Below are 10859 nucleotides of genomic sequence, written 5' to 3' on the forward strand. Positions count from 1 at the left end.
CTCCTCTAATAATTAGCCCTTCTGCTCCATGGATAAAATGCAGAAACACGCATTGTTCAAAACACAAGAATAAACAATGATCTGTGGCTTATAATCGGGTTATTTCCCCTATATCAAAGAAGTGCTCTCCCCAATTCATCACCATTTATTCATCATTCACAATGACTAATTGCCTGACTTGACTTCAATTTTGTGGGCTGGTTTCCCTGCAGAAGCAAGCTGCTCGACTGCCCACCTCCCTTCACTCGCCGCGCCTCCCTATCACCCCCAACACACCCACTTGCCTTTGGAAAAACTGTAATTGAATGAGTTTATGTCGTCAAATTGATTAATCATATTAATTTGTACTTATTAGTGGGATGGTTGAAAGTGATGACAATTAGATTAATGAAATGAGTTAACTCTTCCTACCCACACACACTCACACACACACACCCTACTCTCAACTATAACGAAGCCAAAGAGAAAGAAAAGAAAAAAGCATAGAAAGGTGGGCTGTTATGACAAAATTGGCAATCAAGATTTGGCTGCTAATTGAATGTCTGCTTTTATTAATGACGAGGTTTATAAAAAAGACCTTGAGAAAGGAATATTAATTGATTAATCAAAGTGCTCCATATTAGAGGGGAGCGTATACAAAGCAGTGGTCTAAAAATCTCCCTCAGACTTGACCGTGATTAATTTTTGTGAAACAGGTTATTGGGGATTTTTACTGTGAAAGTGGAAACGTGTAAGAATCTTGCAGTATTCTGTGATTAAAACAAATGACAGATACATGCTCTGTAAGAGTCTATTTTTCAAGATGCTGGTACATTAATGTCATCCTTACATTACTCTGAAATAAAGCCTTTTATCAGGGTAAAATGTTGAGATGATAAAGAGGCTCCACTGTAATAAAACGCTGCAGCGGCCAGGACTCTCCACACTTTATAGCGAAGCTCGACCAGATCAGTTCTGCAGAGAGCCACAAGTCCCCGTGGGACTGCAGCCATACATTCATCATGCCCCTTTTCACTTGTTGTAGAAAAACAAAAAAACACATAAATATATGTAAATATAAGTAAACCGAGTGAGAGATCCCAGGAGCCGATAGGCTGTTTTGAATTTCATTACGCAACAAAGCTGTCCAGTGGTTATAAACGATGCTCATGAAAGAGAGGTGATTGCTGGACGTGATAAAGATGAAATGTAATAGTTTATGCCACCATGAATCTGATGGCAACATCCGGACTATTAGAATGGCTGATAAGAGCATTTATGACTATTTGCTTTGTGTCGCAATGGAAAGTAGGGAGGAGTTTGATTAATATGAGCAGCTGGCCAGCCACAAGTTCAACCGATTGTGTTGTTGCATATAACTTACACCGGCAGTAATGGGCTGGTTTATATACTAAGATGTGAGCTGTCAGCCAGGTGAGATAAGCAGAATTATGACCAACACACGCTGCATTTACGAACCATAATGCTGGATATGCATGCAGGTGAGTAATGATTTTGTTTTCACGGAAGAAATATTAAACTTAGACGCTATCAGCATGTGTGTACTTTATATAAAAGTGTAAAATAAGTTGGATTCCGCAGTCAAAAAACATATAAATCTTGCTCGTACTTATGAGAAGTACGATGCCGCTTCTTCCACTCAATCTATACACGCTGTATTTCACACACCTATTCGGATTCAATCATATTTACCCCATGACTTGAATTTACACAACAAAACCTGTTAACAGGTCAGGTAGTAAAAATCCCAGCTGGATAAAACTGTGAAAAATATGATTGAACTGCCTCAAGTGATGTCACTTGAGTCTTTTGGGGATGAACATAAAATCAGCATATGGGATGTTTATGGTCCATTTCCTAACCATCATAATCTATGTTATATCTGCTCTGGTGGCTGAGTTCCATCAAGGGTAATTTTAGGATATATTTTTGACACGGAAGAAGAAAGTATCAAATTAGCAGGATAATGCAAATGCTCCTATTTCAAAGTCCAATTTTGGAGCCTTATTTGCATTAAGAACTCACCTGGAGGTCAGAGGCTGTTTGCCAGGGGACGGACCCAGAAAATGTTATGGCAACCGAACGAGAAGCTGTAAACGACATAAATAATCATGCACATGGTCCATTAAAACTGCTGCAAAGAAGATGACTGCACAAAAAGCTGATGCCTGAGATATGGTAATATAAGCCTTCAAAAATGCAGAAAATGTTTTATTTATGATAAATCACTTTTAAAAATGCATGCCTTCTGGTCTTTATTCGAATTCCAACCTGATGTATATTATGGTGAAAAACAGTCGTTAATTTGGCATCCGTGAAGGATTGCATACAGATTGCAAAATGGATTTCTTATCCCACACATTAAAAACGCTACAACTTTAAAGACAGAAAATATTCAATAATTAATAATAATAATAATAACAATAATAATAATCATCATCATTTACAGCTGTAAATCCCAGAATACCATACTGCTGCACATGCCCTAGTTTGACATCAAACACCAAATATATATATATATATTGTTAATTGCAAATAAGCATTTGACAAAGGGAATTCTGCATTTGGGGCTTCAAATAATTTGCCTTTAATTTTACTGATCCTCGACTGCACACACAGAGAATCATCTAAAAACTGACCGCTCACATTTGATCCAGCCCAACATGCTTCATGGTACTGATGTCCCACTGACAGACCACACTTCTCTCAGCAGCAAAGATATGGACAGTCATCAATGATCAAATGCTACAGCACCAGTCAGAGGCCATCAGTGGTCAAGGCGTCCTCATCGGCAGGATCTATCATCTCTATTTACACAGTCCATCCACTTTAAGCGTCGCTATTGATCTTGGCCTAGGTCATCGAGGTTTGGCATCAGGGTCGCGGGGATGTGTTGGGGATGTGGACAGGAGAGTGAGGACAGAAGATGGAGGGAATAAGGCCCCCCCTGGGTGTCTCCAGCACCGGCTTCCTCTTATTTTGCATTTGACCCCAGTCTCGGCTTTACTGCTCAATACGGCAGCCTCACTTTCAGCATTTAGTCAATTTGCTGCCAATACTTTGAAGGAACGCTCGTCATTCCTGCTCAGCGAAAGCTTAAAAGCTGTGCCACACAAACTAACGTGACGCATTTGAGGGCCGCGGAATAAGCCTTTCGTTGTCATTCCTTTTCAGATTTGGTCAAATTAAAGATCTCAGAGAGCAGCTCTTGTTCTCCGCGTCCTGCTTTTCACAGCGTGGCGGGTGCTCTCTCTATGTCCACGCTCGCTGGTCACTCATGGGCATTTTTTCTTTTTGCGATTGCCTGTTGCTGTCGTTATTTTAATGCTTTGCGCTCCAGCCCATTAGATACACCATTGCCAGTGCGGCGCAGATAAACCATCTGGCCAGGCTATTGAAACAGATAGCAGCCTCTTAATGGTGTGAAAAAGTAAAAAGCAATTAATGTCACATTAGCACATCACTAATAAGGGCTGCCCTCCTGCAGGCTGCAGCCAGACTGCGATGCTTCCCAGCAGCCCGTTGCCGTTAGAGCAGATGAGTCGTGGACAACGTTGTGTTAGGAGTTACCTCGAAACACAAAGTACAGCTAAGGGTGATCAAAATTCTAATTTGCACAAGTGTGAGTGCTGTCACAAGGGTTGACAATTTGAGAATGAAGAAGTAAGGGACACTAAAATCCAATAGTTACAAAGCCCTTTCAATTATGTGCATTTAAAAATGGTGTTGGTCAAAGACAAGCAAAAAAACGGCAGTTCAGTGTTGAAAAAAACATTATTTTGTTACACAAGATCTGATTGTCTTTATTAACAACGTATCACCTGATCTTTTTACATGATACACTGTATTTCTATCATCTTTTGCTGGCTCCAGGTTGACGGTTTAGTCAACTTCTTGAGTTTTCTTTCCCTGTGACAGACATGGCACCCACAGTAGCTGTGTGTGAGTCTGTCCCTGAATCCCCCCCCCCCATGACCTCTCTCACTTAAAGCTCTTGTCTTTGGACTGCATTTCAAACTTTCCAACAACCGCAGCCTCATCTCCAGAGCCCTTCCCCCAAAACAATGCACGCCCTCTCTGACTTGAATGAGACTGGGATTTCAAAGATCAGGCTTAATTGTTGCCTTTTCTCCACGTTTAATCATAAAAACACCAAAGCGGCGCCGCTGCTGCTGTCTAATTCAACTGTGTTCCGCTAATTATGTTGCAGCGTCACACTCATTAACTCAGCGGTGACACTGCCCTTGATTGGATAACAGGCCGTTAAGTCACTTTTCTTTGATTAGAGTAATTGTGTCTTTATAAACATCAGTCTTGACCTAAATGATTCACATGGAACAACATAAACCAGTGTGTGTGTGTGTGTGTGTGTGTGTTGCCTTCTGTGGTGGTTCTACCTCTATTACAAACATGAGCAATATCTAAAAAGCAGCGAAGGTAATTCATCTTCTAAAACCGCTTTGTCCGTTACCGGGTCGTGCGTGGGTAGTGCTGGAGCCTATCCCAGAAGTCTACGGGTGAGAGGCGGGGCTTACAACCCGGAGAAGGACCACACAGAGACAGGCAATCATTCACACACTCACTCACTCACACCTATGGGCAATTTATTGGAGCCAGTTCGCAGAAACGGCATGTTTTTGGTGGTGGGACGAAGCCGGAGAACCCGGAGAGAGAAGCCAGAGAACCCACACAGGCACGGGGAGAACATGCAGACTGAGGCCGCAAGTTGGATTCAAACCTGTGACCTTCTTGCTGTGAGGCAACAGCGCTTACCACAGCGCCACCGTGCTGCAACCCCCAAAGTAATCCATAATATTTCAAATTTAAATCTACATCACGTCATCTACCGATGCAAAGACGGCATACATGCGATGCGATTCACATTCGGCTGACGTGCTGCTACTGCAGCAGACACACACCTCCGTAGAAGAAGAAGAAACCCTGAAAATGTCAGAGACTGCAGTGTCATAGGTCACAGTAAATGGGCTCGCTCCCGTCCATAACATGAACTAATATGAAATGACGCATGCAAGTGAAATACAAACAGCGAGGTCAGCTGATGGTGCAACAAACTGAAGCGTCCATTCAAGCCGGACCTGTCCTAGAAAGGAAGTCATCCCTTTCAAGGTAAAAACCCACTGTGGTCAAAGATGAGACTAAGTCAATAGCTCAATCTCAAAGTTAATATCAAGCAGACCTCCGTTAACATAAGGCCCAGAATGGATGGAAACAATGCTAACACCTTTAACTAGCTTCCAATCCCCAGCACCCCGGTTCCCAGACTCACACGTGCCCTCAATTACCCTATGAGCGCCACATGTGCAACATCATTAATAAGAGCCGCTAATAATGGCGGCGAGCTCCATTGGCCACGAGTGAGATTTGACTAATTACTGTAATTGTATTGGAGTCATGCTCATTAAATATGAAAATTGTGTTCTGTGAGATGAGTGGGGCTTCATGATCACTCTTGTTCAGGACAGGCAAAAAATAAATTAGAGAACAGTTTCTCATTGTGCAATTAACTACAGCACACACCGCCACACCCCACGGTCTGGTAATATGGGCGTGTGTGTGTGTGTGTGTGAGTATTTTTGCAAATGTTTTTCATGACTTCTTGCTTATAACTTTGCAAACACAGGATGCATGACCTGCTTGATGTGAAATGTGGAAATTCTAATATTGCACAGAGCATATAATTACAGTGGTAATTATTCTTTATCTTTCCATCAAAAATGTTTTTCATTTCATTTCATGTTTTCATTTTGCTTGACTTCACTAATACCTTAAACTGAGCGTTTTTCCTTTTCCTGGTATGGTTTGCCGTGCGTACATAAACACAAACCCAATTATTATTATTATTATTATTATTAGTAGTAGTATTATTATGGGTGATTGTTAATGTGCATTCTTCTGAAATTAGTTCTGGAAACCTTAAAAATGCTGAAACTATTTTTTAAGGATCCATATTGAAGTACGATCTGAGATTATTGTCATCGGTGAAGCCGGAATAGAAATTGAAATGGAAAAAAATCAATGTTTTTTTGGCAGGAATTTTTTACATTGTTTGGTCCATAAGCAATTAGTGCAGAACAACATTCAGTACAAGCCTCCTCCCTTGTGTCTGTGACTCTTTACTGTAACTTTTGTTCCTACTTCTTTTCCTCATCTCTGGGGATTTCAGCAGCTGTCAGGACTCCAGAGAGCGTAGACAACAGTGTCTGGGAGTGGCTTCGTCCCCGAGGAGCAGAGCAGCCCCCCCTCCCAATCTTTGTGTCTGCATGCTCAAGTTCTTTGAGAAATCTTGCAAATGCAAATGTGGTACTTACCTATACTGCCCAGTAACAGAACTGTGTCACAGCCAGAGTCTTCTGTGAAAGGCCGATTTTGTCTGAGAATATATATAGAGGTGAGGAGAGGCAAGTAAACAAAGCATAATGCGGGGAGGTCAAATGCTAATGCGGACTCCATTTGCTACGTCTGTCTCTGTCCAAAGGCAAAGTAACGACATCATCCAGATACAATAAATCATCCAAATAAATAAGAATTTTTAAGATTCAGGGAACACTTTGGGTATTCACTGTGTCAACATTGAATTAAATTACAGACAAGCCCGGATTTCTCTCATGTAGCCCTTATTTAAATTTTCCCAGAAAGCTGAGCGAGAAAGCAAGTTGTCTGCAGGTCCATTTCCAGACTGAACAACCTCCCATGTAATTTCCATCTGCTCACTGGTTAATAGGGTAGTACCAGGGAGAACCCCGCTATGAACCGTACTATAACTCGCTGTAGCTGCGGTACAAGCCGTAATGCTGAGACTTGAACAGATGCAATGCCGTGTGGGGTTTGCAGCTGTTCAGAGGCCTCTGAAAACCCACAGCTGTCCTCTCTCTGTCCTCGAGTAAAAGGAGACCGAGAGACGGACGTGACTGATGAGGTGATGAAACATGAAAAGAAGCACGTGGATGAGGAGAAGCTCAGGTAGCCGGGGGGGGGGGGGGGGGGCGCACCACTCTGATGCACATCTGATTGTTTCTTCCCTGTACTCTGGATGACGGAGGCACCGTCACACCGCCAACCTATAGATGGCGCTCAATTCATTTTGAAAGAACACCAGCCTTTCTCTCCTGTCTGTCGCTAAGTGCCACAGACTTCATGGTGGGGGTGTAGGGGGGGGGGGGGGGATGAGCTGCAGAGAAAGGCACCCTTACCTGTCCTTGAGCCAGGAGACAGAGAGGGGGGGGGGGTAGATTCAGCATGTATGTACTCTGTAGCCACGAGCCATAAATCATGACCTTCTTCACTTTGCACAGGGAACATATTGATGGTTCGCCATCTCCTTCTCTCACTCTCACCTGCAGGCTGCATTGTCGAAGACAAAACCGTGACTGACACTTTACAGCCTTTTCTCTGAGGAGTCTCCCCTCAGCTGTGCTGAATAAGCCTCAGCAGAGTCAAAGTGTGAACATCCCTGACCGGTTGAGGCAGCACGGGGGGGGGTCAAAGGTTCTGCGTCACAACAGACAAGCATGTAAAGGGGGGGGGGAGGAACTTTAAGGTTCACAGGATAAAGAGTCACTATGAGGAGCTTAGTATAGTTATTTGTCAGCGGTCCCTCAGTGTGACTGGTTATTTTATACATACTGATAATGCTGACAATACTGTGCAGACCAAGCTACAATTTAATACAGCTGTTGTTTCCAGCAATAAGATGGAGTGGCCAAGAGAATAATAATAATAAAATAAAAACATTTATATGTTGAATTCAATCTCCTGTTGAGCGATCCTTTCATTGGTCCTCACAGTTGACTTTGTTTAGCCGAACGGTTTGTGGCAGGGCTGATTAAACGCAGACTCTCTCCCCGAACCTCCATATTGGCTGAAGTTGAAAGCCCAGTAAATGAAATGACTTCCACAGGATTGCACCACAAAGGAAGGGAGCGCGTGTCAGATGTGCATTCAAGCCCGTGTTGTTGCTAAACGCAAGGTCAAACGGGACGCTGTGTAGACGGCTAACCGACTGACAGCCGGGGCGGGAGATGCCCGTTACACCCCGAGGCGATGTCTTGTTTGGCGTAAAGTGCACACATGGACACGCGGTCAGACGTGCTGATTGACTGCAGTCTGTTCTGGATATCAAAGCATTTCATAAAAAATAGAATTGCGTTACATGAAACACTAATTTTGGTAGACCAACTTCAATCTATTCCGGCTTTCTGCATCTCTGTGCATATTCTGAACATGTAATGGAGTAAAGCGAATAAAGTCTATGTTGAGAATAATAAATAATAAGTAATAATTTCAGTGCTAATTCTTCAAGAAAGGATTGTTTCATGCAATTTTATCTATTAAGTAAAACTGTGTTGTAAATAATAATTATTATTACAAACACCGTCACATTCAGGTAAAATAAAACTGATGGTTTTCATTATTCAACATTATCAAATGTTGCGTTGAGTTAATCTTGTCGCTAAAATAATTGTTTTATCATTTGGTGTTTTCTTTTCGTTCTTTTGTTCCAATGTTTCTTGATTTGAACATACTTAAGGAAATCATTGCCAGTGTTTACATAAACCATTTGATTTTATTATCACTGTACATTCAGTGCATTGTTAGATCTGACTCACCCCCCCAAAAAAGCATATATTTACACAATAGGCATGAACACAACAAACAAAACACATTAAAATGCCACACAACAACCATCCAATGAAATCCAGCTCCGGTTGGCTTTTTTTCTCATCTCTAATAGTTCACATTTCATCCCCTAGGTTTGTGGATGTGTGTGTGTGTGTGTGTGTGTGCAGAGTTGCTCCGTCTTTTTCCGAGCACCGGGTCAATTTATAATTAAAGTGAACTACAGCTCTGTTTCAACTTGGTTCATATATTACAATCGCTAACACATTCGTTTTGAGGTGCGAAAACCTCCTGGGTAATCACACGTCTACGCTACATACAGCTAGCAGGGTCCTTCATAGAACTGGCCAAGGAGGCTCCTCCGTGTCTTATGTAAATCTCGTCATCTTCGTGAGCACGGAGCTAAGCCTGCAAATGGAGCAACGAATGAGCAGCTTTCTCCTCCAAGGAATGTGCTCCCCAATTGCAGCAGGTTCATCTACATTTTTTTAAAATAATACCCAGTCAGTGATGTCACTTGATTTCTGTGCCACTGATTCCCAGGAGGAACCAATGGCCCGCTTCCAAACCCTGTGTAATTTAAAAAAAATATTAACCGAGGTATAGTCGACACCACTCCGCCACTTCACCACCGCACGTCCTGCTGGGGGTGCTAACCAAAAAACGAGAAGCGTTGAGAGACACAGAAAATGTAAAAATATTCCACCTTTTACCCAAATACGGCAACACTTGACTCAACACAATGATTTGTATTATATAGCTTTACAGGTGGGTCGCCAACACCATGAGAAATCCATTAAACCGGCTACTTAAAGAAATGATCATAGTTATATCAATGCACAGCAGCTGCAGGAAATGTGAAATATGCATTTTCAGCGTGCAGCAATGAATAGCATGCACAACTAAATGTCAGTCTGATGCTCCACCCCACGAAGACGCAGCGGGATAGTTTTAGAACTCTAAGAATAAATACTTTTATCTGCCATCATTCATCAGAGGTTGTATGAGAAGGATCTGGTCAGAGAGAGGGCAGACATTTGTAAATGTTTTTTTGCAGGGGGGTATGCTCAGACCGGCAGCACAAGATGAGGTGATGGAACCTATAGAAATGCTTTGACATCGTAGTATGAAAGATAGAACTTCCTGACAGTAGTTTCATAGATATTAGATTTGTTTCAGTTGACTCTACAAAAAAAGAGTTTTATCTTGTTTCAAAGTCAGAATTACAGGATCAGTGAAAACTACGTGAGCACATCAGAAACGTGTTGGAAGACTTTACTTTATGTCCCTCACCTCAACTGGGGATGGATGAACTGGTTATATATATTTAGGGAGCGGCATCATGGGAAACGTAGTCTCTACAGTGTTGGGTTCTAATTATCTATGCAGTACATTACAGTGAATCAACAGCGTCTATTCCTGGTGGCTTGGCTCTACGTTTATTTCTCTTCAGGGCAGAAGCTAATAAACACCTAAAAAAGCTGTTCAACTCTTCACCGATGGGCATAATCTGATTCTAATCTAATTCAATCCTACGAATGGATGATTGTTGATAAACAGATCACATTAGTCAGATTTCTTTCTTTGAATAGTTTGGCAAGTGCTTTACAATACTATTAAAGTATCTAATCAGTGATGGACCACACAGATTTAGTCTGGGCACATCACAGCGTCAGTGTTTGTAGAAATGAACTGAATGATCAGAAGCTTTCCTTAACGATGACCAAAACAACAACAACAACAACAACACAGAGGAATCCGTCATTGCTGTTGACGAGTTTCACCTCAGAGTGTGAAGTGAAACTTTAGAAACACAAGTGTCATTATTTTGTTGCACGCTCATATTAAAGATGTAATCTGTCAAACCATTTTTAAAAAGCCGCCCTCTTCGTTTTTGAATGGCCAGGAAAGACAAAATGCGAACACTCTTGATGTTCAGCTGGATCTCATGGATGTCTGTTGAGCGTTAGCTGCACTAGTTGCATGGGAAAAGATCCCTATTGGCCATTCCTGTAGGCTTAGACACAACTTGGGTGGACCGTGATGTCTCTTCACACGCAGCAGCTATCGTGATCGCACCATGTTCATGAGGTCTTTTTAAGGATTTGGTTGTTTGGATGCGTGAGGCGAACACACTGGCTTCGGTAACACACACACACATGCAAACACAAACACAAACAGAACGCGATTGGATGCGGGACGAACACGGACAATATAGTGAC

Source organism: Brachionichthys hirsutus, chromosome 20, assembly GCF_040956055.1.
Source record: "Brachionichthys hirsutus isolate HB-005 chromosome 20, CSIRO-AGI_Bhir_v1, whole genome shotgun sequence".
Lineage (NCBI taxonomy): Eukaryota > Metazoa > Chordata > Actinopteri > Lophiiformes > Brachionichthyidae > Brachionichthys > Brachionichthys hirsutus.